General features: G+C 38.5%; 1 protein-coding gene across 4 annotated transcripts in view; it reads right to left on the bottom strand.

Moving 5' to 3' along the window:
- ZBTB20 (zinc finger and BTB domain containing 20) overlaps window positions 1-27435 on the bottom strand; it is a 460828-nt gene that overhangs the window by 373103 nt on the left and 60290 nt on the right. For 3 of the 4 annotated variants that reach the window (XM_074897465.1, XM_074897470.1, XM_074897463.1), the window contains exon 2: window positions 26652-26711. The gene's annotated coding sequence lies outside the window, so the exon portion shown is untranslated. The remainder of the gene's footprint in view (window positions 1-26651; window positions 26712-27435) is intronic. The other variant, XM_074897464.1, reaches the window with a different exon arrangement.

The raw sequence follows: 27435 nt of genomic DNA, 5'->3' as shown, positions 1-27435 counted from the left end.
CCACTGAAGGGAACCACAGGTCAAAGGGAGACCCAGTACTTTGGGATTTCAACACTCCATTAAATTAAGGTGGGAGTCCCCCAACTGAAACTGGGGGAAGAGATTCAGACAGCATGTGATCACACTCGGCACAGGATAAGATGGAAGCTAGAAGACAGCATATGCATGACACCAGGATACACAGTAAAAGCCCTTTGGAAATAACACCTCAAAAATTTCCTGAAGCAGTCTAACGGCACTGCCTTGTTTCCCAAAACACTGGGTGCAGTACATTTGCTTGAACATGCTCTTGGGATTGGGACTTCACTCCAAACCTTGTTTGTACAAAAAGGGGCCAAGCAGCTGGGAAATTCTGGAGTGTAGTGTGTCCTCATTAGCTCCCATCTGCCATCAGAACTCAGCTCATGGCAAGTTTGGCTAAGTCCTGGTGTTCTCAGGTCCAAATCTGGGTCAGTTTTAATTACACTATACAGAATTCAGTGTGCAGTTTTTAAATCCTTATTATACAGCGCAGAAGAACGGGCAGCTCTCCAACTAATCAATTTTTTAAAAGTACATATATAAAAATTTTAAACCAGGCTAGACAGACAGTGGGTGGAAGAGAAAAAAAAAAAAAAGTATAAGCGAGTACAGGGGTTAGTTAAGAGAACTGTTAGCAAAAGTGGGTCACCAGCAAGTTCTGCTTTAAAACTTCAAAGGAAGGGTAAAAGGAAAAAAAAAACCACCTCTTCACTTTTTAAGACAGTGAAACTGATGTGCAAGATGTATACAATTCATACTGCTTTTAGCATCAGTGTGCGTTACACACAACAATACTGCAAGCAGATTGCCAGGAAGGGAAAGATGGAACGTCCTGTGGCTACAGGACCCTAGAAGACACTGGCTGACCTATTCCCATATGTTTTAGCAGTGTTATTGCCAGGCTTGGGAAAGGCCTTTTCCCTACAGATGAAGATGAAGACTGCAGCCTTAACCCCCCAGGTATAGAAAAGGCGTGGTGGTTAGAAGTACGGTTCAACAGGATTCTTGAAGATGATAGTGAACTGCAGCATGTTTGTCTAAATCCTTACCCAATTAATGTTTTTTGGACTACTGTAACTGCTATTTATTTCCTCTTCTTCTATGCCATCAAATAGCCATCAGCCAGGTCAGGACTTGAAAAGAGTTTTGCTTGCCAGGTTGCTGGCAAACAAAACGATAGGAGGCACAGAGAATGGCATGTTTTTCACTGAACAGACACTTGGGATAGGATAGCACGCCAAATCTTATCTATGTAAATTGGGCTAAAATCTACTCTCAAAGTCAACAACCAGAATCTGCCCTGTTTAGAATCTTTGTCAGATGCAAGGGAGCAAGTGGAAGTCTTCAGTGACAGCTACCGACATAATGGTAGCTCAAAAATGGAGAAAAATGATCAAGGAGCAGAGTAAATAATGATGAGATGATAGATGCTTTTTCAGAAGAGCCTAACATTCTGCCATCCCCTACACAAAAACTACACCTTCAAAGATTTCCAAGTTTGCTTTAACTATTTCCATGAAAAGATCCTGTTAAAAAAAGATTTCCCTTCATGCACCTTGTTACTATTACCATAGCTTTCATTTTAGAGCTACAGCATAGCAGAAACATGACACAATCCTGCACTTTCCCTTGTAAATACTTCTTTACTTGGTGGCTAATCCATACATCTCCAGCTGCAAGGTGAATCCTGTATGTTCTGACACATTAAGAAACACGCTATTTCACGACCAACAAAAACTACAACGCTGGAGTAACCAGACAATGCTTTTTCTTTGAAAGGAAGTATTTTCTTTAATGTAACTCCCTTCCCTCCCACAGCACCTCTAATACATGTGAATCCATACATCAAACATACATTACACAAGCAGAAATCAAAGAAATAGCACTTCCCACAAGAGCATCACAGTCTCAGGTACCATCATTATGGTAGGAGTTCTCAAATGCAGGAGGACTTTCTGCCCATACCACCTGACTGGTCTCAAGCTCTAACTGTTCCCACCTGGGTCCACTTGTATTAATTAGGACAATTAGCCTCACTGTCTCTGGGATAATTGTCAATTTAGTTGAGCTGACACCAAAAAGAATTTGGATTAAAAAAAGCAAGCTGAAGCCACAAGCAGACTGGGCAAGGTAATCTCTAATTATTGAAGAAGAAAATTGCCCCATGCAAATCTGTTTTCTAAGGGTCTGGTTTCTTAGCAGAACTTTTCACTATGAAGTTTCTGTGCAGATCAGTAAGAGAACAAAAATGTGCAGGAGAACAATAACACAGCAAATGGTAGTCAACCTAGCCCAGACATTATCATCATATCAGTCTTCTAACAGAAGAGAAATTTCAGTGCCCAGATGTGTCTTTTGACTATGCTCTCTTTTAAGGCACTGTTAGTGCAGTTAGGCACGTTTGATGGACTATGTGAAGACAGGACCCACCAGTGACGAGGCAGAATAGACAACCTATAACTTATACACAATAAAGAGTGCAGTAATAATGCTATCTCGTGCTGCATGTACTCTGGAACACTGACAAGTTCAATGGTGAAACAGGGCAGCTACTTGGGAAGCCCAGGAAGGGAAGATTGTGTACTTCAGCCGGGAAGGGCAGCTTCTAGTTGATTTTTTAGTTTTATATCACCTATCAATGCAGCTTTATTAAGTAATTTGACACACCTCTTTCTTTGGCCTCTCTGCTTTTCCTCTTCCTCCATTTCACATGTATTCTAACAGACCATTCCAAAAGGTAAAAGATGTATCCAAGTGCTAAGGTGGACTTCTACTAGGTTCTGAGTAGTCTTAAGGACCACAAATATGACAAGAGGTGTCACTGACTACCTGCTTCAATGGTGAAACTATAGAGTAGAAGGCACCCTAGTCTCTGAAGTGTCTTTACATTCATTCCACTGTCTAGACCCTTGGAAGCTGCAGTATGGAAAACAATGCCAAAAAGAAAAGACAAGACCGAAGACTCCAGGGTGAAAGGACAGGCTCTGCCCATGCTCACCATGTCCCTAAAGACAGATGACTTCTTTTCTCTCCTCCCTCTGAAATGGTGTTCAGATGTGACCCAAGTTAAAGTCACTAAAACTATTCAGGTTCTTCAGCTGATAACGCAGCCACTTTAGAGTTGTCTCTTGTCACACTAACTTGTTCAAGGTGTATCTGGTAGCCCTGAATTCTGACCAGGGAGCCAATGGGAAAGGAATTTCTAAATAATCCATGCTGTTCTTGCATAACAAGGCTCCTACAGAAGCACATCTTTCTTCTACAGTTCTATTCATGGGGAAACAGTGAAAGATCTGGCATGGCATATGAATGCAGATGTAATCTAGAGTAACAAAGCAAGCACACCATTCTGAGATAGGGGACGTTTTATTTTGCAGACTGTCAGCACCTGAGGATGTTAAAAAGGTGAGAGGAATTTACAGAATGAATTAAACCATGGTGCTCTCAAGTTAGAAATTAAAGAGAGACATATCGCCCCTAAAATCTGATGCTACATTCTGCTCTACCTCCATGTAGCAACTCGTAATCCTCTTAGTGGGGTCTGTCCTTTCCACTACAGGAGCTGGAATACCTAAACCAGTATGATTTATAAACAGAATGAGTCTCTCCATTTTATTGTCCTTGCTTGAGAGAGTTTAAGTCATACCCTTAACATCTGAATGCCATTTTTCTATTACGCTTTATTTGTGAGTGGGTGTTTTTGGTGCTATACAGTCTACATAAAATGAGTCAGTACATAAGAAAATGCAACACCTAGTATCATGTGTTTCGTAAACATCCAACCTGTGGCTTGTGTGCTGTGCAGCACAGTTGTTACTACTATCTTTGTTTACTATGTTTTAAATTAACAGAGTAAGTCCTACAGATCTCATTTTTGTGACTTTTAAACAGAGTGGAGCAGGATTAAGAGGAATTTGCCAAATTTCTGTGTTCCCTGTACCTGCAGAGGAGGAGGAAACCTGTAATTCTGTCACTGCAGTGAGGAGATGGCATCAAGAAAAGTGCTAAACAAGGCCAACCAAAAGAATCACAAGTACTTTCCTAAAGAATAATACCCTATGTATATTGTTCTCACATAAAAACTGAGAGTCCTGACTAAAGTGATGTCAAAACTTGCCAGTTTTGTGGTCCAGTTTCCAGCCTGCATGACAAAAGACTGCAAAAAAGCACACACAGACATACATACATATCTCAGTTTATTCCTCTCTATTATTTGATAGCCAAACTAATGTCAGATGATGAATTCAGAAGGCCCTCCATGATGAGACAGAGTATAACCTAAGTTTAAGACAGAAATGGAAGTGACAACAGATAAACACAGGATGACCATGAAAAGGAAGTTTGCAATGTACTGTGTTTATATAGAAATATGAGATAAAAAACACCAATTATCCCTGTTTTCTACATGAGGAAACAAAAAGCTCTGGTCTAGACCACAAAATAAATCAAGGGACTCATGCTGAATATATATGATGATGTTATACTCTGGTTTCTATTAATTTTATCAATTTACCCTCATTCCCTGACTACTAGTGCTTTCCATCATTCACCTAAGGAAGTCAAGAACAATTGATAAGCACTGGAACATGTGTCTGGAGCAGGGTTCAACTGAAAATCAACCATGTCCACATCACATCCCATTGCAGACCATGCAGACCGGCTCAACAGCATATCCCTGACACTAGCCAGGGCTGTTACTTACTGAATTTGTGGGCAGGGCAAATTAAGAGTCTTGTTGCCCTCCATTAAATCTTTCCAGCTGCTGTCAAACCACTGGCTAGGGATTTTCTGCACAGGTGATTATATTCATATCTTTGTGTTAAACAGCCCTTGATGGACTTTTCTTTCATGAGTGTATCTAATTTGCTTAGTAGGCAGATTTCCTTCTGCTTTTTCTTCATCTTAAGTTAATGACTTCTACTGTCAATATTTGCACTGTGTGTCTAAAGATTTTCTGGAGCTGCAGAAAAGAGATCTCCAATAGAAAAAATATAAGGAATAAATTGGTCTGTAGATCACTCCTCCTGGGCTAAACCAGCGTAGAGTGTGAACAGATCTGAAGACAATGGCAGATCTGTTTCTGTCTCATGATGAAGATTTCAACAGCTCGTAACAATGCTGTAGCTTTGCAGTTTGTTTTAAATAGATTTATAGGATACTAACTACCTTTTGCAAGAGCAAAGAGATGCTTAATCTGAGCCAAGAGGCACAAACTGAGCAGATATGAAGGTGAAATGGTTTGAATTTGCCAGTCAGACTTGCAGTGTGACTGCATCTGCCGCTTGGATGCTGCCTAAATAGGCCAAGATCAAGGTTGCAAAGATTGATTTGATTCTCATCGCTCAAGGTAAACAACAAAGCTCATAATAAAACTTAAAATTATCCCACGAAGTCATCTTACATTTCCACATTGCAATGCACATCCTGCGTGCACACATACACACTCATTCACACTCAAACCCATCTTATCCCCTGCATTTGTACGTTGCACCACTGCAGACAGCAGAGGAAAAAACATAATTCTAGAGGAAAATAGCACCCATTGGTGCAGAGAACCTATGTTACAGTTCCCCTTTTCTAACCAGAAAACACCAATTCACATCTCCTTGCCTCATGTCCCTGCCCCTTTACCAATGAGGAACTCACCTTAGGTCTCTACAATTCTTTCCTTGGCCAAGTCTGCAACCCCAGGCAACCCAGCCTCGACTGTAGGCAGCAAAGGCAGAGAGCTCAGCTCAGAGTTTGCCATGCTCAGTGCATGTCACACAACACAAGCAACCTGCTAACGAGCTGCTATGTGCTCTCTCAAAGTCACAGCTGCCAGCAACAACTGAGCAAGTGCAGTCTAGCTTTTCAGGATTCCTGCCTGTTGCCCAGGAACCACACAAAGCACTGGAGATTTTAAACAGGTGCAAACAGTGCTTTTCTCCCATGCCTTGTCCTCCAGCACATTAGACTGCACAGCCTCTGCAATGGCAATGCAAGAAGAACCAGAAAGCAGCAAATGAACTCTGAAAATACTGTAAGAGTTCCTACTGATAAAGCAATGCTTTTATGACATGAGAAAAATGGCTTGGACATAGCACTATAAGGAGATGCAGAAAGGTTTGGTTGGCTTGCCTTTGTGAAGACCTGCTTTTTCAGAAATACGCGACTCTATTATAATTCTGCGTTATGCATTTTTTCTAAATTTGTCAGTATTTCTCACCTGCAAAATATTTTGTTAATGTAAGAGGTAATGTTTCAGAACATGCAATGATTCTGAACACGGAACGAGCACCAAAACTAAACGATGACACGGGTGCATTTTGAAGCTGATTTTTAAAATAATTCAATAGCTGTGTAGGAATTTTTAACGCTCAAAATGATCTGTCAAATAAATGTATTTACGAGCATAATATAAATCAATTATCTAATTCTGTGTATGTATAGAAATTATATATGCACCACCTGTCTAGAGCTCATTACTGAACATTCTAATCTTGTACGTACGCACCTCAGTGCATAGGTGGTACCATAGGTAGACAGAAAAGGTATTTCCTGAACTGAAAATCTGTGAGGCAATTTTTAACAGGCTTGTTAGAGAAGACTGCAATAACTCCAGAATGGTTTGTTTTGTCAATACTGCCTACGCTGTGCTAAGGTCATCAGTATGAGTTTGTTATTAGCCACGTTCCCACGTTGGTAGTCAGGCAAATTCCTGTTAATTTCAGGCAGAATCTTGCCTGAATTGGAAGGGAGCAGGAACTGGTTGAGGCCACAAACCAGATGCCCATTAAGATCTGGCACTGATGTTATGATCAGCTAGTAGTCTGGTGTCTACCTGCTACTCACAAGAGCAGGCACAGATCAAGCCTTGAGCAAGGCTCTTTTGCTGTTTGTTCAGAAATGTTACAATGCTAACATGCATGCTAAGGGCTTCTGTCTAAAATGAAACTGCTCAGATAGGTTTTACCTTCCCTTTTGGATTCTGCTTTCCAGTTGGATGGGAGGCTGAAAAGGCTAAAGGGTTCTCTTGTACAGACGCCAACAAAAACAAAGGTAAACTTAGAATTTTCATTAAGTGTAAATTACAAGAGCAAACAGAAATAAGGATTGATGTGAGCAACAGGGAATGCTAAAGCTTCACCAAATGTAATGTGTAATGCCTCAACCCAAACATATTTTGGGATGACTGCCAAGAAGATGGGTATAAATGTGGGAGGCTTAGTAGAGTACAGTTTGAGCTAAAATGTGTAAAGTTTTCACTTGTGCTAAGGAAACATTCGTAGCTAGGTAAAAACAAGGCCTTATGAAAAATCCAATTTTGCATCTAATCTAAATTTCCCTGGGCAAAGCAACTGCTCTCTTCCTAAACTGATTCTTGAGATAGCCAGCGGTAGCATGTAATTATTGTGGATACTATTGCAATGGGTTAGGCGCTAGTTGAATATTGTGAAGTCTAGAGGTCTTATCCAGCATGAGGTGGTTTGATGTTCTCATCTAAACCTGAACTGGAGTTAGTCGTTATAATGCTTTTGTCAGTTGGTGGTCCAATCACACCTGTACAACTATGAGGAGAAATGTTGGCTCTGTCTAACAAGCTTTCATGTGCTGTCTTACCTTACATTGTTATGCATTAGATCTTTTGGCCCAGAATCTCCTAAGTAGTGAAGGATGAAGCATCCCAAACCATCAGAGACTCTCCAGGGAAGAAGAATTACTGTGTCCTGTATGTTGTTGGGGCTGTAGTGGAAAAGCCATTAAATAACCCAAATAAATAACGCACTGCTAAAAAAACCCCCAAAACCAAAAAAACCCAAACCAAAAATAACAGCAGGAAAAGGCCAACACGGCTGAGTTTTGGTTTAGCTACTGCCAAAACTGAGACTCAAGAGTAAGAGTACGACATGCTCGACTAGAAGACTAGTTCATGAACTGGGGCTTAAGTTTACTTTCCATCAGATAAAGAATGGACAATTCTAGTACGGCAAGAGGCTGAAGAGTAAAAGGCTATACATTCTACAAAATTGTTCACCACCAGCTCATTTCTCAGCTTTTTTTAAGCTACCTTCTTCTTGCGTTGATAGACCAGTTCTTTCGGCCAAAAAAGTCAACAGCAGTAAAGCTTCTGCATAGACTTCAGAAAGCATACACAGTGATGAAGCTCCAAGAAGCCATTTTACTGGATACCACTTCAGCTTTATTCATGTGATTGGTTACAAGATCTTGAGACAGTAACACAAGTTACTTCATGTTTCTCTATTTTAAGTACAGGGTACATCCTTCCCGCTCTGTGCCTGCGATAATACAGCAGCTGACAGATACAGACAAGCATTTGATTCCCCTTAATTAATGCACCTCCAGTTCTACAGATGTGGAAGTATGAAGTGCCTATTGACAACACAGTATAGGAATCACACTGACAATATCCAACACAGCCGATTACTCGACAAATAAACATGACCCTCTGGTAAGGAGATGGTGACAACAGAAACTTACTTATCCCTTCTAAAAGAGAATTTAAATCTCAAAAGACACTGCTTATTCATTCCATTGCTCAACATGTACAACTATTCAGCTACGAGGACCAAAGGTGAGAAGTAACCCTAGCAATGTATACACATAATGCTACTCATCACCAGAATAATAGTCTCCATAAGTAGAAAAGGCTGTGTCTTTCTGCTCACTGGAGAATGTCTCCCTTAAATCTAACATTGGCACGAGAATGGTGGGAATGTTTAGGAAGAACTCTAAGGTAAATGCAGCTCAGATTTGTCTCCACAGTTGCCAGTGACTAAGAGGCAGGCAAAGACACCTCTTAGGTTGTCCAAGAGCAGAAAGTACACAGTGTGCAATGGAGTTTAATGACCACAGTGATTCAGACTGTCTTTAAGTAAGGATCCTAGCCATTGTGGAACAGGCCAGGGCTCACTATTTTGGCAACAATCTTAGGGTAAATCTACCCTTTCCGTGAATGGAAATTTTCCTTCAAACTGTATCAAGGATGTGCACCTCAGCAAAGCTCAGAGGAGTCTGAAAGAAGAGTACCCTTTTCTGCAGTGGCTTCTTTAAAATAAAAAAATGGATTAACCATAGTCTTCACTGTTGCCAGCCAGACCACAAAGTGTACCATCAACAATCCACCGTAAGAGAAAAGCTATTGTAATTTTAAAAGAATATCAAGTAAACATCCTGCCCCAGAAGTGCTATAACCTGACTTCAGATTTTTACAAACAATGTATGTCTTCTTGCACTCCTAAATAATACCAGAATAAGAAGCATCAGATTACTTTCTAGGAGATATTCACAAAACTCTGGGATATTCTAAGCAAATATTATTATTCTGAATAGCAATACAAGCTGCCCTCCATCCACAGCACCATGCAGACTGTCATTTTTGTAGTTAGGATTCATTTTGCAGCAAGACTTAACTGTTCTTTCAAGTGCACTGTACTGCTAGTTGTTGTCACAATTATTTATAACTAGGGACATCCATCTCCTACTAACCTTCTGTTCTGGTCCAATATACAGGAAACAGTATTTGGAGGGTTGAAGTACATTTATAAGAATTTCAACTCAATATTTCTTACCCAGATTCTGCCCTCTGGTTTTGACTGCAACCCCAGGCAAGTCAAAGATGGTATGCATTCTTCCTCTATACTGGATGGTGTGTGTGCCTGTAAAAACTTAGTTTTTATAAAAGGTCATGATGGCAAATGAAGACGTTCAGCTAAAGAAGTATTTTTTCAAGAGACTAGTAAACATGATGCCACTAGTCGGGTTTTTCTTTAAACTGTATCATAAAAGTACTGTAGCATTCTTTAACACAGAGAAGCTGTGGAATAGTGCATGAAACACTCAATGCCAAGAAATAATCTATCCCTAGTTTAGCAGTGAATTATCCTACAACCTTGAGAAAGTTACTTAACGGTTGCATGTTTCACTTTCCCTGTCTATCAAATGAGGATAATGATACTTTGTAAAACACTCTAAAGTTCTTTAAAAAATACATTATCATTTGGAAACTTGTAAAGTGCACTGGAATTTCTAAAAAACCGCCAAGAATACAGGAATAAGTATTGCTTTAAATGTTTGTGGCAATATTTTAATACGTACAATAGTCTCAAGTGTTTATATGTATTATTTAAGTGAATCAACTACAATTATACCAGATTTGAAGATATTACATGCTTTATGTTTAAACTTGCAACTGTTGGTTGAAACAATAAATCTTTTCATGGACATCCCTAAGAGATGTACTGGGTACTCTATTTTTTTCTAAGACAGGCAACAGTCCTCCAGCTGAGATATCACTGAATTCTTTGAAACATACAATAATTAGGAAACTAAAAGAAAAAAAAGGTGAACATTGTGTCCTGCCTCCCCAACATTCTTTTCAGCACCTACATGATACAGATGCCACAGAAGAATCACTCTTACTTTGAAGCGCAGAAAAATATATCATGGTAAGAAACTTCATTCAAATCATCCTTTGAAACTTCCTAAAAACTGCAGCTGAGCTTTATATCTGAAGATGCTTTTATGATTAGTTTATTTTTCTGTACTTTTAGTACACAAAGAGCAAATCCATTACATGTTTAAAACTCAACATACTTTGCAGACTTTAGATATTCAAATACTTCTGAAAGTTTATCCTGCTTAAATATGTATTTTTAGGGTATAAACCAAAAGTGGCTGGACACAGATATTGTAGGTCAAATTCCAAGTCATCAGTCAGTTAGTTACATTTTTTAAGACCAGCATTTTAGAGCAGAAAAGAGCTCTTTCCTCAACATATTACCAGAATGGATCACAGAGTTTCTCAAATAATAATTACAGATGGGACAAAGCGTGGAAACTGCCAGGCCCAAAAGATTATTTTCTCTGGACATTATTAAAAATCAAACCCAAGATATCACAACTGGGGATGGCTCATAAGTTTATAGACAGCACTCATTACAAACCAAATGCTACAATAGTTATATTACTGAAGGAGAAAAATGTTGGGGAGATTCTACAGCCGTTTCATCTTTAGTAAGTATTTCATTCACTAATTATTTTGTAATACAGAGAATTTCTATCCATCAAGTTATTCAATCATATTTATAGCAGATAAAAATTTACAAGCATTAAGTTATCTACAGTCACCTTATCTCCAAGTAAAAAATTACCTACATATTTGAATATAAAGGCAGCAAACTGGATTTTCTTATTCTTATCAAGATTAATATTATACTTGAATGTTAATAGAACAGCTAGATAAGATTTACAACAGCAATGTGTGAAATTCCCCCTGTTTTTAGGTATGATTAAGAAAGCCACACCAGAAATATAAGCAAAAGAGAAAAATAAGGTCATTCAAATTAAAATTATGTTCAAAAAAGGTATGGTCCTGAAACTGTGGTAGACCTGTGAGGAGAGATGGCTAACTAGAAGGGGAGTAAGGTGAGATGTCCTCAGATATTTAAGAGCACAGAGTGTGGAAGAGAGTGCAAGAGTGGGAATGTGCCCACACAGGTCACATTAGAGCTTCAAATGTCTTCAGCTCAAGGGACTAATGTGAATGTGCGGAGAGACAACCACTTCAAGCAGAACTTTTTACTGATTAAGTCACTATCATAAATCTCAATATGTTCCCTGCCATATTGGCAGCCTGTCCCTTTTTTCCTTTTAACTGTGGGCCAGATCCTCAGCTGGTATAAGTTGGCATTGCATTTTGTTGCCTTCAGTGGAGCTAAGCCAACTGATGCCATCTGAGCATCTGATATTATATTTCTGTAGCAGTTAAAAAATGATACAGTGGCATTAATTACTACATCGCCATGTCTCATAACCTCATGGCAGGGGTGGAAAGACTTCTCATTTATAGTTACCAGTCAACGTACAAAGTGGAAGGGTCAATTGGCATTCCAAGCTCAGTTTGACAGCTGTAAAGCTCCTAGGCATTCCAAACACAGGAGAAACCATTTCTCATTTTCCTGTGTGATTTAAATACATAAAGTTTGTTAGCTCAAAGGCATGTAGTAGCTACGCTATGTCCTTAAAGCACCACAAGCTATTGCATCAAAAATGCAATGGATCTGACATGCAGAAGACAGGCAAATTGGGGCAGACAAAAATTTGCTTCACTGAGAAGCCCGAGTCCCACTGCCAGGAGTGGATGCTAAGGGAAGGAGGGTTAGTACATCTTCATCTGTAAACATTCTGCTACAGACTAACAGCACATCAAAGATGCAACCTGAAAAATCCTTGAGATTATAGCTGCAAGCCAAAATATACCTGTACTTTCTTTCTTATGTGTTAGGAAAAGCTTTACAGTGATAACTATGTAGCATCATTCTCCACTGCAGGATGTAGAGGAATCAGAAAATGGAACGCAGTCAACTTTCCAAGGTCCAGAGGGACAGTGGTGGCAGAATTCATACTATTATCTTAGCCTTTCTCTATTCATGGTTTTGCTTTCTGCTTGGGTTTTGTTGCTGTGAGTGTTTTTTCTCTCTGATAAGCCACCTGACCTGTAGAGCTGACTAGCAATATTTCAACAGCCACTCGGAACAGGGTCTTTGGATTTCTGATACACTGAGAACCCTGCCTCAGAACAGACATTCTCCCATTTATGATCTTCTAATAGAGAAGGTGGGGTTTTTTTGGTTCAGCAAAGGGGGAAATGGAGCACAGGACTCATTATGGACAACTGCGCATTGGTTTGGACTCTTTCTTACAAGAATCTGACACTCATAGTTTATACACTTTGTATAAAAAGCCCATATGTTCCATTTCACTTCAGAAGGAAGTAACCTTAACAGGAAAATCCTAATACCCAAATAAAACCCTCCTTCTCCAATGAAATAACATTTCCTACTTTCTACCCAACACAAACAAGTGTAGTTTGGGACTCCAAAGAATAAGGGTTGGCTCAGACACTCGCACATGCAGTAGAACTAATGATCACTTGCATCAAATTTTAGATGCAGCAGAATGTTCATTAACTCAAGTAGGTTATTGAGGGTTATTGTCTGTGTGTTTGAGGGAGGGGTAAATGGGGAGTTATCCTGTGGCACTGAGTCTATCTTGGCCTGCCTTCATTTGCATTCCCTGCCCTTCCCAGTATTTCCTCTCATATATAATTATCTCCTCAGCTCCTAAGTTACTTTGTTTTAAGCACTTCATATCCCCTGGACACTCAACACTGAGATCTTACTGAACATTAAACAAGCGGATTCCCATCTTTGTCTTTAAATGGGTAAAATAAAAGTACTAACCTATCAGACAAAAAAATACTTATTCTCCACCTACTCATTAGAATTTGCATGTTATAGCAGTGAGCACACTACTAACAAGCTTCCAAATGGGGAACTGGAAGTAAGCAGACTCATTCTCAAAGTAAATGTAAAATAAATGGCCTTATGGTGGCTGAAGTGCTATGTCCCAAAATGCAGATCGTTTGCTATGGATGTCATGTAAGCACCTGATAACAAGCGAAGGCAAAAACATGGCAAGATAAACCCTGTCTTGACTGAGTTCAACAGGTGTTTTGCTTGTATAAGACAGACCATGAAATTCAGGGCTACTGAGAAACAGGAAACAAAGAAAGAATGAAAACAGTGAGAGAAGGAAACATTAGAGAAGACAACAAATGGGGGAAGGATAAGAGTAAACAGGAAGATTTAAGGGTATGAACAGGAAACAGGAGAAGCAATGGACACGTATCGATTTGTTAAAGCATTTACAGGACTGACAGCAAGTTTCTCTTCTCAATACATAGTAGTATCTAACATGCCAAAAGAGGAGTAACCAAATCTACTTATATTAATAAGGAAAAGCTGTCCTGGTTTGGAAGTTTCTGTAAGTGCCTCTCTTCACCCATACCAAAATGGTATTCTCCGACTTTCTCCCATACTCTTCCTCCACATGTAGTCATAGCTCGACTCCCCTTCTAGCTCTCATCAAAACAGTTTGCTTTTGAGAAAAAGCTCTTTTTTTCCCTTGCTAGTAATGGAAAAAGCAGCAACAACCTGCCTCTCTCAGTCCCCAGCTCAGCAAGAAATTTATACCAGACAACTGCTGAATTGACCCACTGATGAGCAAAATTTGCAACCGAGTAGTAAAGAGTCACGTGGAAGCCAAATTTTCCTGACACTGTCTGTTTACACACCAGGAAGATGCCAGGATGATGGTGAAGAGTACTCAGATTCTTTTCAAAAAATCCTGCTGTGATGAAATGTCTTCACAGCTTCACACATTTGCTATTAGGTTCTGAGAGTACAAATGGAGGAAAATGATGGAAGCTCTACTACTGTCATTCTAGAGAGCATCCCACCAGGATCAACTTCGGATGAAGAAAAAAATTGCAGACCTTCTCTCACAGCTGAGTGTATCCGAATGTGGCACATACGATTCACACTGCAAAAATATTTGAAACCTATTATGTACCCAGTAGAAAATGTAAGAGTTTTAAACAGACATATTCTGCCTAACTCAAATAAAATTAAACCAGTTGATTAAGAATATGTCTTAAATTCACATGAAGAGTATCATCCATCTTTAAGAGCTTGGCCTCCCATTTTGGCAGAAACACGTCCACATTCAGTCATTTTGTCTTAAGTCAGTCTTAGGATCCAGCTGTTCTGCTATTGGTGAAAATGAACATTTTAATCTTCAAATACTTAACTATTATTTAAGAAATATTATTGCTTAAATGAGATGCTCCCTTCACCAAAAAAAAAAAAAAAGCTGAGAAAAATATGTGCCTTACTGTTTTATAAAAAAAGGATTTTCTGTGTCCAAATTTTGTAACAATCCATAAATGTGTTTAGTCATCCTGACCACCGGGAAAGAATGTAAGTAGGGAATTTCTGCCTGACATAAATCCTGCAAGTGACAAAGCTTCGCATTTTGACTTCAGTAGAAATTTCGCCTCAGTATGGATTCACAGGATTTGGCCTATGCTTTGCAGAGATGACTGGGATTCAAGTATATTATTACTCAGATAATTGTTTTGCTAGAATCATCAAGTGCATTTTTTAAAGGATTGGCGGGAATGAGTTTGACAAGAGATCAAAGAGAACAATTATTATTGTGTCCAGTGGACACAGAGTGTGCAGTGGACACCATCTGGATGGGCAGAAGATGGGAATTAATCCAGTTTAGTTTTAGGGTGCTAACATACAAAGTAGAATAATTGCTTTTCTCCCCAAAAGCATGGCTGGCATTTATATTCCCATTTCTTATGCAATGGAGCTTTCCTAATATTTATCATTTATCAAAAATACTTGTTTTCAGTGTTTCCCTGGGAAGCTGATATACCCAATTTCAATTTCTAATTATAAAAGCACACAGCCGTTACTAAGAGGCCAAATGCTGAGCTTGCTTGGGATTTAGACTGTCCACTGTCACAGATGCAATGTGATTAAGACTCCCCATGACATCTAGCTGATAGGTCTGGGGAAATGTGGCCAGGCACCTTGACAATAAAGAGAAATATACAGTCTATGCAGGCTCATGACTTCCATGTCTCAAGTCTGTTTCTCTGTTTCCTCTTCATTGACTCTTCTTTCTTCCCTTTGAAAACATGTGGAAGGGAACCAGAAAAAAAGCACCAGCCCGTAAGAGAGTTGTTCTAAATCTCCCTAAGGAAGCGGACAGAACAAATGGTTCCTTGAAAGTGAAACCCATGTGAAAGCTCCTTGCTGCAGTTCTGCAGCCGTAAACATGAGAAGGGACGCAGATATTCTTTACGTTGGAACAACCCAGCCTCTAAACTTGTATTTACTCCAGTAAATTGCTCTTCTTTAACCTGTGATTTTGCTAGGGAGTAATAATTTTGTACTGTTGCTCAGAGGACATCTCTTTGCTTTGCTAACTATGTATTACAATGTGTATGTCGTTGCACAATTTAGCCATGGAAATCTTGAAAGTAATTTGCAGCTCTGAAACTCAATTCTGATGTATTTCTTCAAATCCTATGCTGTCAAAACTCAGTGAAACTGCAAAAAGGATACAAAGATAACATCTATAAACACTGCAGCTGGGTACACAAAAAGCTGCAGAGGAAGAACAAGGGTTACCAGAGCAGGAAAATACTGTTAATTACTTAGCATTGTTTCTTGAAGCATAATACCCATACCTGAAACTACACATTCCCACCTGTACATCACATCAATAAAAGGTAAACCTCTCTAGAAAAAAAAAAAAAAAAAAAGAGAAATAAACAAAAAAAAAGGTACTCACTAGGTGGTATCTGCAGATACTGTTCAACTAGCAACTTCACTTTTCCCACTCCTCCTTCAGCAAAACCCTACCCTATGAGCATTGCAAATATTCTTCTCTGGTGTGCTCAGTGACAGAAGTCCATAAAAAGTTAAAGGACAATACTCAGTAGAAGCCAGTAATAATTTTGTGTTAAAATATCTACATAATAAAAATACCACTGTGATGGTAAATGTCCACCTTGGGTGTTAAACACTGGTGTAGTCAAGCTTCTCCTCTTCTTGTGGTTTAGGTTCTCCTCAGGAAACCCAGGATAAGTCTGTCCTCCCATTATTCTGGTGTGAGCTAGCTCAGCAGAAGAGACTTTTTTTTCTGACATAACTCAACTAAAAAGTACCCTGGCCAGATATAAGAGGAAAACAGAAAATATCCCACAAACAGCAATCACATCATTATTATGTATTCAAATGTAAAGTGTTTACAGGATTAAGCAGTAGAGCAGTGACATGATAACACAGAGTATGGCCTCATCCTGCAAGCCTCTCTCATCTGAACAATCCTAAGTGTTTGTAGTCCATTGCAGGGATTGCAAAGTGCAGAAAACTATGAAATTTTGGAGGAAACTGATCAAAAAGCTGAAGCATGAAGGGACTTCCTTAAAAGTCTATGAAAAACAAATAGAAATTCATAAATAAATCTGTTTCTGACTTTTGATCTTGTCTGTGGGACACAGGATCTCTCCAATGAGAATAAATATACCAAAGCAAAAGCAACCCCTCCCTTGACATTTTATTATATTTCTATAATTGTCTCAATATACCAGATCAATTGCATTTGAAAATACAGCTATTAAACCATAACTAGACCATCTTTGGAGCCTTTGTTTGTCAATTGCATCAAACAACAATTCTTCTGCAGAGATGAAATCAGACTGTATTTTTACAATAATTGCAAGTCATTTCTAGGAGAAAGAGGTAGCAACAATACCCAAGGAAATAAAATAACACACTTTTGTGCTTTCCCATCAAACCCGATAGTGGTATGGGTTTAAATCAGTCAGAGGCAGCTACGCATGAGAGATTGCACTCTGCAGGCTCTATCAGTCAGAAGTCAAGGATATACGTCTATGATTTATCATACTTTTCATGGTAATTAGCTAGAGTGCCATTTTGCTTCCAGTAGCATCACTCAACTTTCTTTTTTTAATTTGGTCTTTTTTTTCTGCAAATGAATTTACATATTTCTCAGTCTCTCATCCCCTACTATGTTTTATTTATGAATATAGGCCTTCCTGATGGTAACTTTAATGTGAAGAAGGTAGTAATTAGTGTACCTATCTGCTAAGTTAATCCCTTTCCCACAGTGTCTGCAGAGAAGTTTAAAGTAAGTAACAGTTTATAGTCAATATTAGGTTTAATTATGCTTAATGAGGGTAACTGTCTCTGTTTACTAACTGCACCTAGGTGTGTAGCTCCTATATGAGTTTTTCTCCCAGCCTCATTCCACACTGTTAATAGTGCCACTGTGCAGGGTACATGTGGTGCATTAATCCATAAAACTGCTCCAGGAGAGCCAAGCAAGTAAGGCACCTGTTTCAACACAGGTTCAGATGGAGCAGAATGGCACTGAAACAATGACAGCTTTGTGTAAGGAGAAAGTTTTACTGTCTGGTATTTTAGTGTACGCAGTGCATTAGAGAAAAGGGAAAAGAAAAAAAAAAGGGACACACACGCCCAAACACAAACTCCATATGTTCCCCAAGCCCCTCCTCTTAAAAAAAATAAAAATAAAATAAAGCATTTGTTCTCAGTTTGCAGGGATCATCCCCAAGAATGTTTCCTGTAGGAGTTAAAATGGTTTTTAGTTCACCAAAACCTGTATTAACAATTAATATACTGAAGTTAAACAAAAGAATGAAGACTCTTGTCTTACTCATATTTCACTAGTAGGTATCTTTCACAACTAATAAGATTCTAGAAGGAACTGTAAGACATCAACATTGTCTTACAACTCTGTATTAGTAGAAGGTCAGAAAGAAAACCTCGTATCCAAACCCAGTTCTGCTCCAACTGCTCTGGTTTTAGCTTCTCTGAAATTTTGTTACTTCAGTCTGCATCTTCCTAAAAGAAGATCTAGATTGGAGTTTACTTCATTACTTTTTGCAGTAACATTTTCGTTTGTGATTTCATGTATTATCCCCTTAGGAAATCCATGCACTGGGAAATTTTTTTATACATATTTATAACTACCTATGAAAAATGTACCTTCCTAAATCTTTGATTCCCTAGGATGCGTGGATTTAGGGGGTTCTGTGTGTGTGCATGAAGGACTAAGTTTGCAGAAGTGCTGAAAAACAAAGCTGTTTGATTTCCACTAAGAAATAGAAGTGGAACACACAGAGAAATTGTTCTGTAAACGGAGAGGTTAGTTCATTTGATTTTTCCAAAGCTGTAAGAAGTGAGTTCTGCATTTCATTTGTATCAGAGAAATGGTGACGTTTGCCCAGACATAGCTTAGGGGGTTTATTTTTTTCATTTTCTTTTTTGCCCTTGTGAGCACTCTGCATGAGTCCACATGTTCCCTCCTTATCTTTCCCATTGGCAAGACTTCAAGAAAAAATGTCTGGTTAGAAAATTGCTCAAAAAAGGGGGAAAGCCTTCAACTAAATCACGCTTTTTGTTTTTAAAAAATACCCAATTATTTGACTGTCAAAGAAGCAGTTACTAAAGTAAGATTTTATTTAAAGGCTACACACTGTAATTCTGGAAGCTCTATCCAGATCAACATGCTTTGACTGTACAGATTTCAAAATCTAAGTTCAAGTCTCTTTGTTAAGGCTTATATGTATTATTCCACAATGTGCCAAACTAACCCTAACAACTGTATTACTGGATGTTAGGAAAAAGCCTTCTAAATGAGAAGTGAGATTTTGTAACTCATGTCTTTCCTTCTCAACGCTGTGTTCCAATAAATGTGAACTAAACATGTAAGTACAAGTTTAATCACTATGCAAAACTGCTAATAACTACATAACAAGAAAGAAAAGATATCTGCTTTCAAAATGACAGTATATTCTTCCTTTTGCCATTTAAAACATCAATATTCAGATAAACATGGGCTCCATTATAAGATGAGGAATATTTACATGCACATAGATTCTTCAAGAAATTGGAGATGTTTCATATCCAAGAAGCGAGCAGAAGTAGGAAGTGTCACTTTAGTTCTTGAATACAAAATCCAGCAGCTAGCTTAATTACTTAAAATACTACAGAATGACTCTGAGGATCTGGAAAATTTAAACAACTCATGATTTCAAGGACACATTATGGAAAATCTAGCTGGAGAATGAAAACAGCACTTAATACAATTGGTCAAGACCAAGAGAGGGCATATTCCAGTTATTTCTCACCTGCTGCTGCCTTTCAGTTAGTGCCATAAACAGCTTGGGTACCTGAACATTAACTTATTCCACTAAAGCACATTCCTTGAGTTACAGACAACAGAATTACCTGCAGGCCACTGATGTTCAGTGTACATGCACATGTAACTGTCTCCTCAAAAAATCCACAGACAGATCTCTAAACTGTAAGAAGCAGAACTTCCTGAGAGAAAGATAGATGTGGGCATTACTATGAAAATCTGTGCAGCTCCCCTTCCCAGATACCTGCTTGAAAAAAAAACTCTACACTTTTCTGAAGAACCTGGGAGGAAGGTGGGCTTGCTTACTTGGATCAGTCTGGATAATAACTGGTTTTTTCCCATTACAGTGTTGCCTTCACATATCTCTCTCCTCAGATTCACCAATTATAATGAAGCACCTTGGGAGGATAAAGATTTTGAAAACTAATTGCAAAATAATCATTTCTCAAATGTTCAGAGTTTGCTTCAGTAAAAATCATTTTTTTTCCAAGATCTAGGGAGGTTCACTCACCCCTAAATGAACTGAATCTCTGCTGCAGTAGAGTATCTCAGCAAAGAGAAAGACACTCTCCCTTAATGACCTCTGAAGCAATGATGAGAGTCTTCAGTCTTGGTGGAGATTACCTGAGAGACACAGAGACTGGTGGCCTCCAGCTTCTCCAGGAGGCTTAAAGCTTATATTGAAAAGGCTCATTTCATGTTTATAGCCCAGCCAAGCAGGTGGGGCTGGAACATTGTGTTTTAGCCACATACCAATCAAACTGTTAGAACATAAGTTACAAGACAACTCTTAGACATGGATACTGAGATCTTGGGGCAATCCCATCTCATAAAGAACACTTAAATGTGCCTATAAACATTATTGTAAAGATATTTTAATTCAGAGGAAGGAAAAAGTTTCCAATCACAGCTTTGCAAATGACCATAATTCATATTATTAAACTATTAAAGGAAAATTCCTCATGTAATTAAGGAAAGTCCTACTAATATCAGTAAGAATGACCCGGGCTTGATTCAAAACAACCAAAGGGAATGCCTAAAACAGCCTCAAAGCTGTTTTTCAGAGTCTGAATGCTCTACCTCATCTACTTGGCACTAAAATGTGCTGCTGCCATGTAAATGGTCCAGCTCACGCTGCTGCTGACTTCTTGCTGTCTCTCATTTTATTGTCTGCTATTTTATTTGCAGGTACAGGCGGAAGAGGGGGTTGGTCTTTTAATGACCCACATTGATGATAAGATTATGTGGTAACACTGCTCTGATAATCATACTATTGCATAACTTAAGGATGGTTTTGACTGGAAGGTTTACAGAATTAACGAGGCACATGTAAGGTGCTCAGCAGCATCACCACAATGTCACCACACAAATGCCTGATTCAGCTCTAACAGGAAAACAGACATCCCTGTATAGAAAGAGGGGACAAGGAGAGAAAGACAGAGATACTGAGACAGAGAGGGAGAGGGAAAGAGAGAAAAGGAGATAAGTAGAGGGAGGGAGAGAATAAGAGAAAGAAAATGGTAAAAGGATTTCAGAGTACTATTCAGTGAAAGACACATCTATTGAACTTTGAGGGACACAATAATGTTTGGAAGTTAAAAACTTGTACCACCAGATGGAGGATTTAACCCTCCCTTTTACAATAAGTCCTTTGTCAATCCAAGTTCTATTTCTGTGGAAAACCTTGGAAGCCAAGTGCCTATTGGGTTTAAAAAAGACAACAGAATAGAAATCTGACCAGGAGGAGGAGCAAGAAAGTTCACTGTCCTGAGCTATCCATTGAAGAAAATGAACTTTGCCAAAACAAATACTAGAGATATATTAAAGATCAGTACTTTAATCTGTCTGGCCACCCGAATATTGACATCTGCACAGCAAAACTGCTATTTATTCTTTGCAATGAAGGTAAACTGACTCAGTGGCACAGAAGAAAGAATTTAATGCCACATTTTGTTCCATGTGGCAAAAAGCCCAAGTGTCACCTCTGTTGTATCATCCAGATATTACAAGATGATCTACACTTAAGATAAAGAAGAAAATCATCATGATTGAAAGGTAAGTTTCTTCTTGGCTTTCACCCTGGTAATTAATACATCTACATACATCTGAGTAAAAACCATGGTGGTTAAACACCTTCTTCTGAATCTCAAAAGACTTCACTGACATCTATTCCTTGCCCATACTTTTTCAATCCCAGTGGACAGGAACGTTGCCTTTTTCATAGAGGTGTCAGATCATAGCCCCTGGCAAATCAAAATGCATCACTAGCCACATGATTCAAACATGAAAGAGAATTTTAGCATCCTGAAACTCCACTCTTAAAGCACTGAATGAGGAAACCTGTTGTGCCAGTGTGTGATTAAAGAGACCAATACTTTCACATTCATTTTCAAAAATGGTAAAGGAGGGAGGGTAGAGCATTACTTCTCCCATTTTTTACCTTTTATATAGAAAAATAGGCACACTGGCCTTGCATTGTTCATTTTACTAGAAAACCTGCTGAACAACACAATGCATATGCATACAGGTAAACATAAACACACACGCATGCACAATACTGAACTTTGTGTTGGCAGCCAGACTGCAGTAACCCATGTCCCCTGGGCAGCAATCAGCTATGAAGGAAGAGGAAAAAGTTAGTGTAATGATTAACTAGCCTAGTGGGCTACTACTCATGACAAGTAGAGCAGCAGCAGTGCAGGCAGTGATGCTGGTCACCTCTCCCTCTGTAATGCTGCTGGATGCCTGGAATCAAACTCAGCACAGAAAAAACAGAAAACATAATGTCAGTGTAAGAAAGAAGCTGAATTTTCCCTCTTGGAGTTTGCACGTAAGGAAGACGTGTGTGGAGGAGCAGAGCTTGATGCTGTTGAGCTTGATGTTGAAAGAATATGACAGATTCCAATATCACCATTTATCAAATATGTATGCATAGGTTTTGGTAAGGTTACTAGGGTTACTGCTATCAGTTATAGGCAGTTATTCCCTATAAATAAGCAAGCAAACAACTCTAATGGCAAGTATCGATGTTGATAGCTGTAGCCATGGTGTCAGTACTGGAGCAGATGGTTAAAGTACATCCATTTTAGGTGAAAGACCAAACAATGAGTATCCCTATAGCCAATCAGGGAAAACCCAAAGTCATCATGGATGTTCCCTCTCCTTTGGTGCTTTTGCCCTGCAGTCCTCTGCAAGCTCCAGAAATTCTTTCAAAACTCTTTCCAATCTTTCAGATTTGTTTAAAGCAGTGCATTAAAGGTGAATGTACAGCAGCTCCCACTGTATTTCTCTTGGTTCTACCTCAGTCAGCATTTTACAGAGAGGCAATACACTACTGCCTGGACTTCAGCCTGAAAAACCAAATTCCATCTGATTTTTTTCTAGCTTTCAATGATTTATCTTCATCTGCCATGGCAGAAATGACAATCAAAGATACAGTTTTGGTTTTTGTTTTCCAACAAAAGCATTTGCTGCATATTTAAGAAGACCTTGAAAGAAACTATTTAGCAAAAAAAAGCAAATGCTTTCTTTCAATAAACTCATTTGCCCTCTGGAAGGCTTTACTCTGTGTGTGGATTATTCATTTACTTTAATTATTTTGAAGTGCCTCTGTTTGAGTGGGTTGGAGTTAAGTATCCACAACACCAAAGTATTGGTCCTAGAATTAGTTGTTGTAAACAAAATGTGGTGCAGTGGCCTAATCTGTACAAGTAGCAAGACTTGAGTATTCTGGAAGTCCTTTTCCACAAAGAGTACTTCTGGAGACCCGAAAAGCTATGAGACCCATGTCCATGAGCATTTATTATGGGACTTTCACTGTATGGACAGGTCTTATCTTTCTGATCTTGAACACATATAAATCCTTGTTCTCATTTCGTAGGAAAACAAAAATCTTGCTCTTATTTAAATGTGGAAAACAAAATCCCACCTGGAAAAGGCTGGTACCAACTAAAGCAACCAACCAGAAATTTTAATCCATCATACAGGAGGATTTGCTAGGATACAATGACCAAGTGATATAAGAGAATGAAGAGAGCTAGAACATATAAAACTGGGCATGTAATCAAAACAAAATAACAATCTTTTATAATCTCTCTAATCACAGCTCTCTCTCTCTCACGCACACATATACCCATGCACACATACAGGAATACTTAAGTTGTTACCCTTTGTTTAGTATTTTCAGCCCAGCTATCCTGGTTACTAGGTACACACCCTACAAACAAGAAGAAGAAAACAAGCCCAAAAGCCCTAGGAAAACTTCAGATGGAAGAGTTTGGACATAGTTACGTCCATACATTCAAGAAAGAAGAGGAGGAACCAAATCTGGGGAAAATACACAGGATTATCACTTTATAGGCAGTGGACACTGACTAGAACAAGGATTGCAAAAATAAATACATCTAACATTCAAATCCCAAGCTGTATTTTCAGCGACACCCTTTCTCCTATGACTGTATGCACACTCAGAAACAAAACCCCAGCGCTAAACATCCACAGCCTTGAGGCATTTCAGTTCTCAATCTCAGGAGAAAGCTATCGTGCAAATTTTCCACTGTATCCACAGTCTTCTACTACCACATCCTGATTTAAGGACACAAATGCAATAAAAGTAAAACCAAAGAAAGATAAAGCAGTTGAAATTAAGAGTTTGCACTACCCATTCCTTCACAGATATGGAAGACAGGATGTAGGTATCTGGAAAACCAGAAGACATCTTCCCTGGTAAATCTCAGTTTGTAAGTCTCCCCACTTTAAATTTGCATTCCTCTGTTTTGCACATACTCCCATATAAATTTATAACTCCTCTGCACTGTTGCCCATAGTTACACCCAGTATTTACAGGTAAGCGTGCAACCCTGTTCCTTTATGGAGGTAAACAAGAAAGGAAGGAAAATAGCATGAAGGAAAGTAGGAAAACAATTCTGCACTTACTCGTCTGTAGTCGGTGGTTGTACCTCAGGAATAGTTGCTTTAAAGTACAAGTTACTGCTGAGTTTTGATTTAAAAATCTCTGTCAGTTTTGACATTCAGGTGAAAGTATTGCTGCTGGCTCCAGAGCAATTTGCATATCTTATCACTAAATAAAATGTCTGAGGTGTGCACCAATCTGATGAAATTATAAACAAGAGTCCACACAAGCACACATGCCTTCCTGTTTGATTTCTGTCCTGATCGCTCCTGTATAATAAATTATATGATCATCTGATTCTAGCTGGAGGTTTAACTGTGCATGTAAAAAGGAAAATGATAGCAGCCTATTCTTTTTCACACTTTACAGCTTAGAACCTGACAAAATTGTGGATTTGAGGAACAAGCAGGAAAGCTTTTTTTGTTATCATCTACCTCCTCTTTAATTGCCACAAAATTGGTAAAAAACCTCATGTATTTATATATATATATTTTTAAACAGTTTCCTATACTGGAAATAAATAAATAAAGGAAACTACACTTCTTTTACAACAAAGACTAACATACATGCTTAACTTTACGTCCTGTGATTAATCTCATCTACTTCAACAGGATTACTCATAATGCCGTAAGTGAAATACATGTGTAAATCCTTGCAGAATCACGGCCTGAACTGCCAAAAACATTACATGGCACAATTAAACACCTAGGTCTAAGAATGGCTCTTCAGAATGATTAGAAATAAAACCCAAACCTTTAGGCATAATAAGCAACAAAATCTACTCTAGGGAGTGGTTATGGGAGAAACAGTATTGAGGGAGTCATCTTGCCTTGGGAAATTCACCTGTCACCAAATCCTTGCAGTAATTTACCTTCTTCCTCCATCAGTTATCACCTTCACTTACCACTGCTTTCTCACTCATCAAATACTGTCCACACATCCTGCTGCTGCTATGTCACAAAGGAGACAGGAGATGCATCTGATTCCACTTATTCTTTTGTGCAGTGAAGGAGAGTGAGAACACAGTCTGGCCCTTATATTAACTAGCATAGTAATAAAGAGCTCACATGCTAATTAACAGAGCTGGGTGACAACTAAACGATTTTACCAACTTTGCTTTTTAACCTGTTGCTGAACTGCTCACATGCTAGTGTCTCACTGAAAATTATTTGCCCAGTAAACTCTGTGGGCAATCCTTAACCTATTTCTTGAGTTCCTTACAAGAAGATGCTGATGAAAACATATACAAATTGCATACCTAAATTACTTAGCTCTGTCTCCTGATGAGTAGCTTACCATCTGTTTGTTGGGTTTTTTTTTTCTGCAAATATTCATGAATGCTATATCAGAAGTTACTCTCTGTACATTATCTAGTTTTTGACTAAAATCCATGGCTTCCACAAACCCTTCCGCTTGTAAATTAACTCAGTCAGAAATATTAACTAAAATGACAGGAAAACAAAGCCAATCCCTTAAAAGTTCAAACGACTATTTGTCACAAACATTTCACCTCTACTAATGAACTGCAAAAATGAATGATAGAAAATGCAAAACTGTATTATGTTTAGCAGTTAACATTTTAATAAGGAGGAGATTAGCAATTTTTAATACCTCCAGTGCTTTGTTATATACAGTAGCACAATAACTGAATATTTTAATTGCTAATTATTTAGACCTCATTCAGTTCTCACTCAGGCAAAACTCCCATTGAGGGACTTTTGCCTGAGAAAAGAGCTACAGGATTTGTCTTACTGTAATTTGAAAAAACTTTATATATCATAAAAACTATCAAGTTATAGTGAGACAAAAATCATTAAATCCCTAGCAATATTAAACCCTACTGAAAGTCCCACTGACTCTTAACACCAATGTTTTCATATTAAGTAAAATAGATAATTGCAGTTTACCAGTTGAAACTTACCTGTATAATTTATGCCCAGATATGCCGGTGTTCTTAAAGAGGTCTAATAATGTTTTGAGTCTTCTTACCATATCCCTGACCTTCTCCTGGGGGAAATCTCAGTTCAAATGTGATAAAGAAACAGCATTTATAAACAATTATGATATCAACACCTTCCCAAACCCAAAAGCCGGCATTTGATTTTACCTTTTGTCTTCGGACTCCAAAAGGGTTAAGAGCAGCTCTCAACACTTCTTTCTTATGCTGCTGTGAAGAAAAGAAATGCTTATGTTTAAGGATTTGCACACACAACACCTTGAGTTTTCATAACAGTCAAATAGCTAAGCATTCAGTGGGGAAAGTGGGTGGAATGCTGTATATATATCAACATATAGCTATCTGAAGGAAGACAAAACAAATTCCTACACATTCACATTTCGTACACAGGTGATGAACAAATAAGCTAAATGTACTAGTATCTGAAATGTCATGTTAGATGCATCCTTCAGAGGGAAAAGTTACACAGCTGAACACTAAATTAATAGGGAGGAATTTCTAAGCCTCCATGCTTTAAAAAAAAATATCTTGTTTTTTCCACTAAGTGTAGTTTCATTCCTGTTACATATAAAAACAAATGGGTGTCGCAACCAAAGTTTTGCCACTTATGTTTGCCATTCAAATGTATTTGTGGAAAGTTACAGGTAAGTGCTGCAACAGGTCAAGAGTTTGAAGAGGTTCTTTTATCTTTTCTTGAATGAAAAACTGTGTATAAAGTCTTCACATCTTTCAACTATAAATGGCTTTAACGACTAAAATGTTCAGAAAACATCTCTGTAGACTGCATTTGGAAAAAAAGAACTGAAAGCAGACTTAGTATCATATACCACTAATTACCAAAATGTTCAGAATTGGCTGCCAAACAGCTGAGGAAAGAGTAAGTACTTTGAAGTCTGAAAATAAGACTTGAGCACTCTACTTCCACCAATTCAGA

Source organism: Athene noctua, chromosome 1 (assembly GCF_965140245.1).
Source record: "Athene noctua chromosome 1, bAthNoc1.hap1.1, whole genome shotgun sequence".
NCBI lineage: Eukaryota > Metazoa > Chordata > Aves > Strigiformes > Strigidae > Athene > Athene noctua.
Note: the sequence above shows the minus strand (reverse complement) of the source record. Positions and strands in the feature narration are given on the sequence as shown.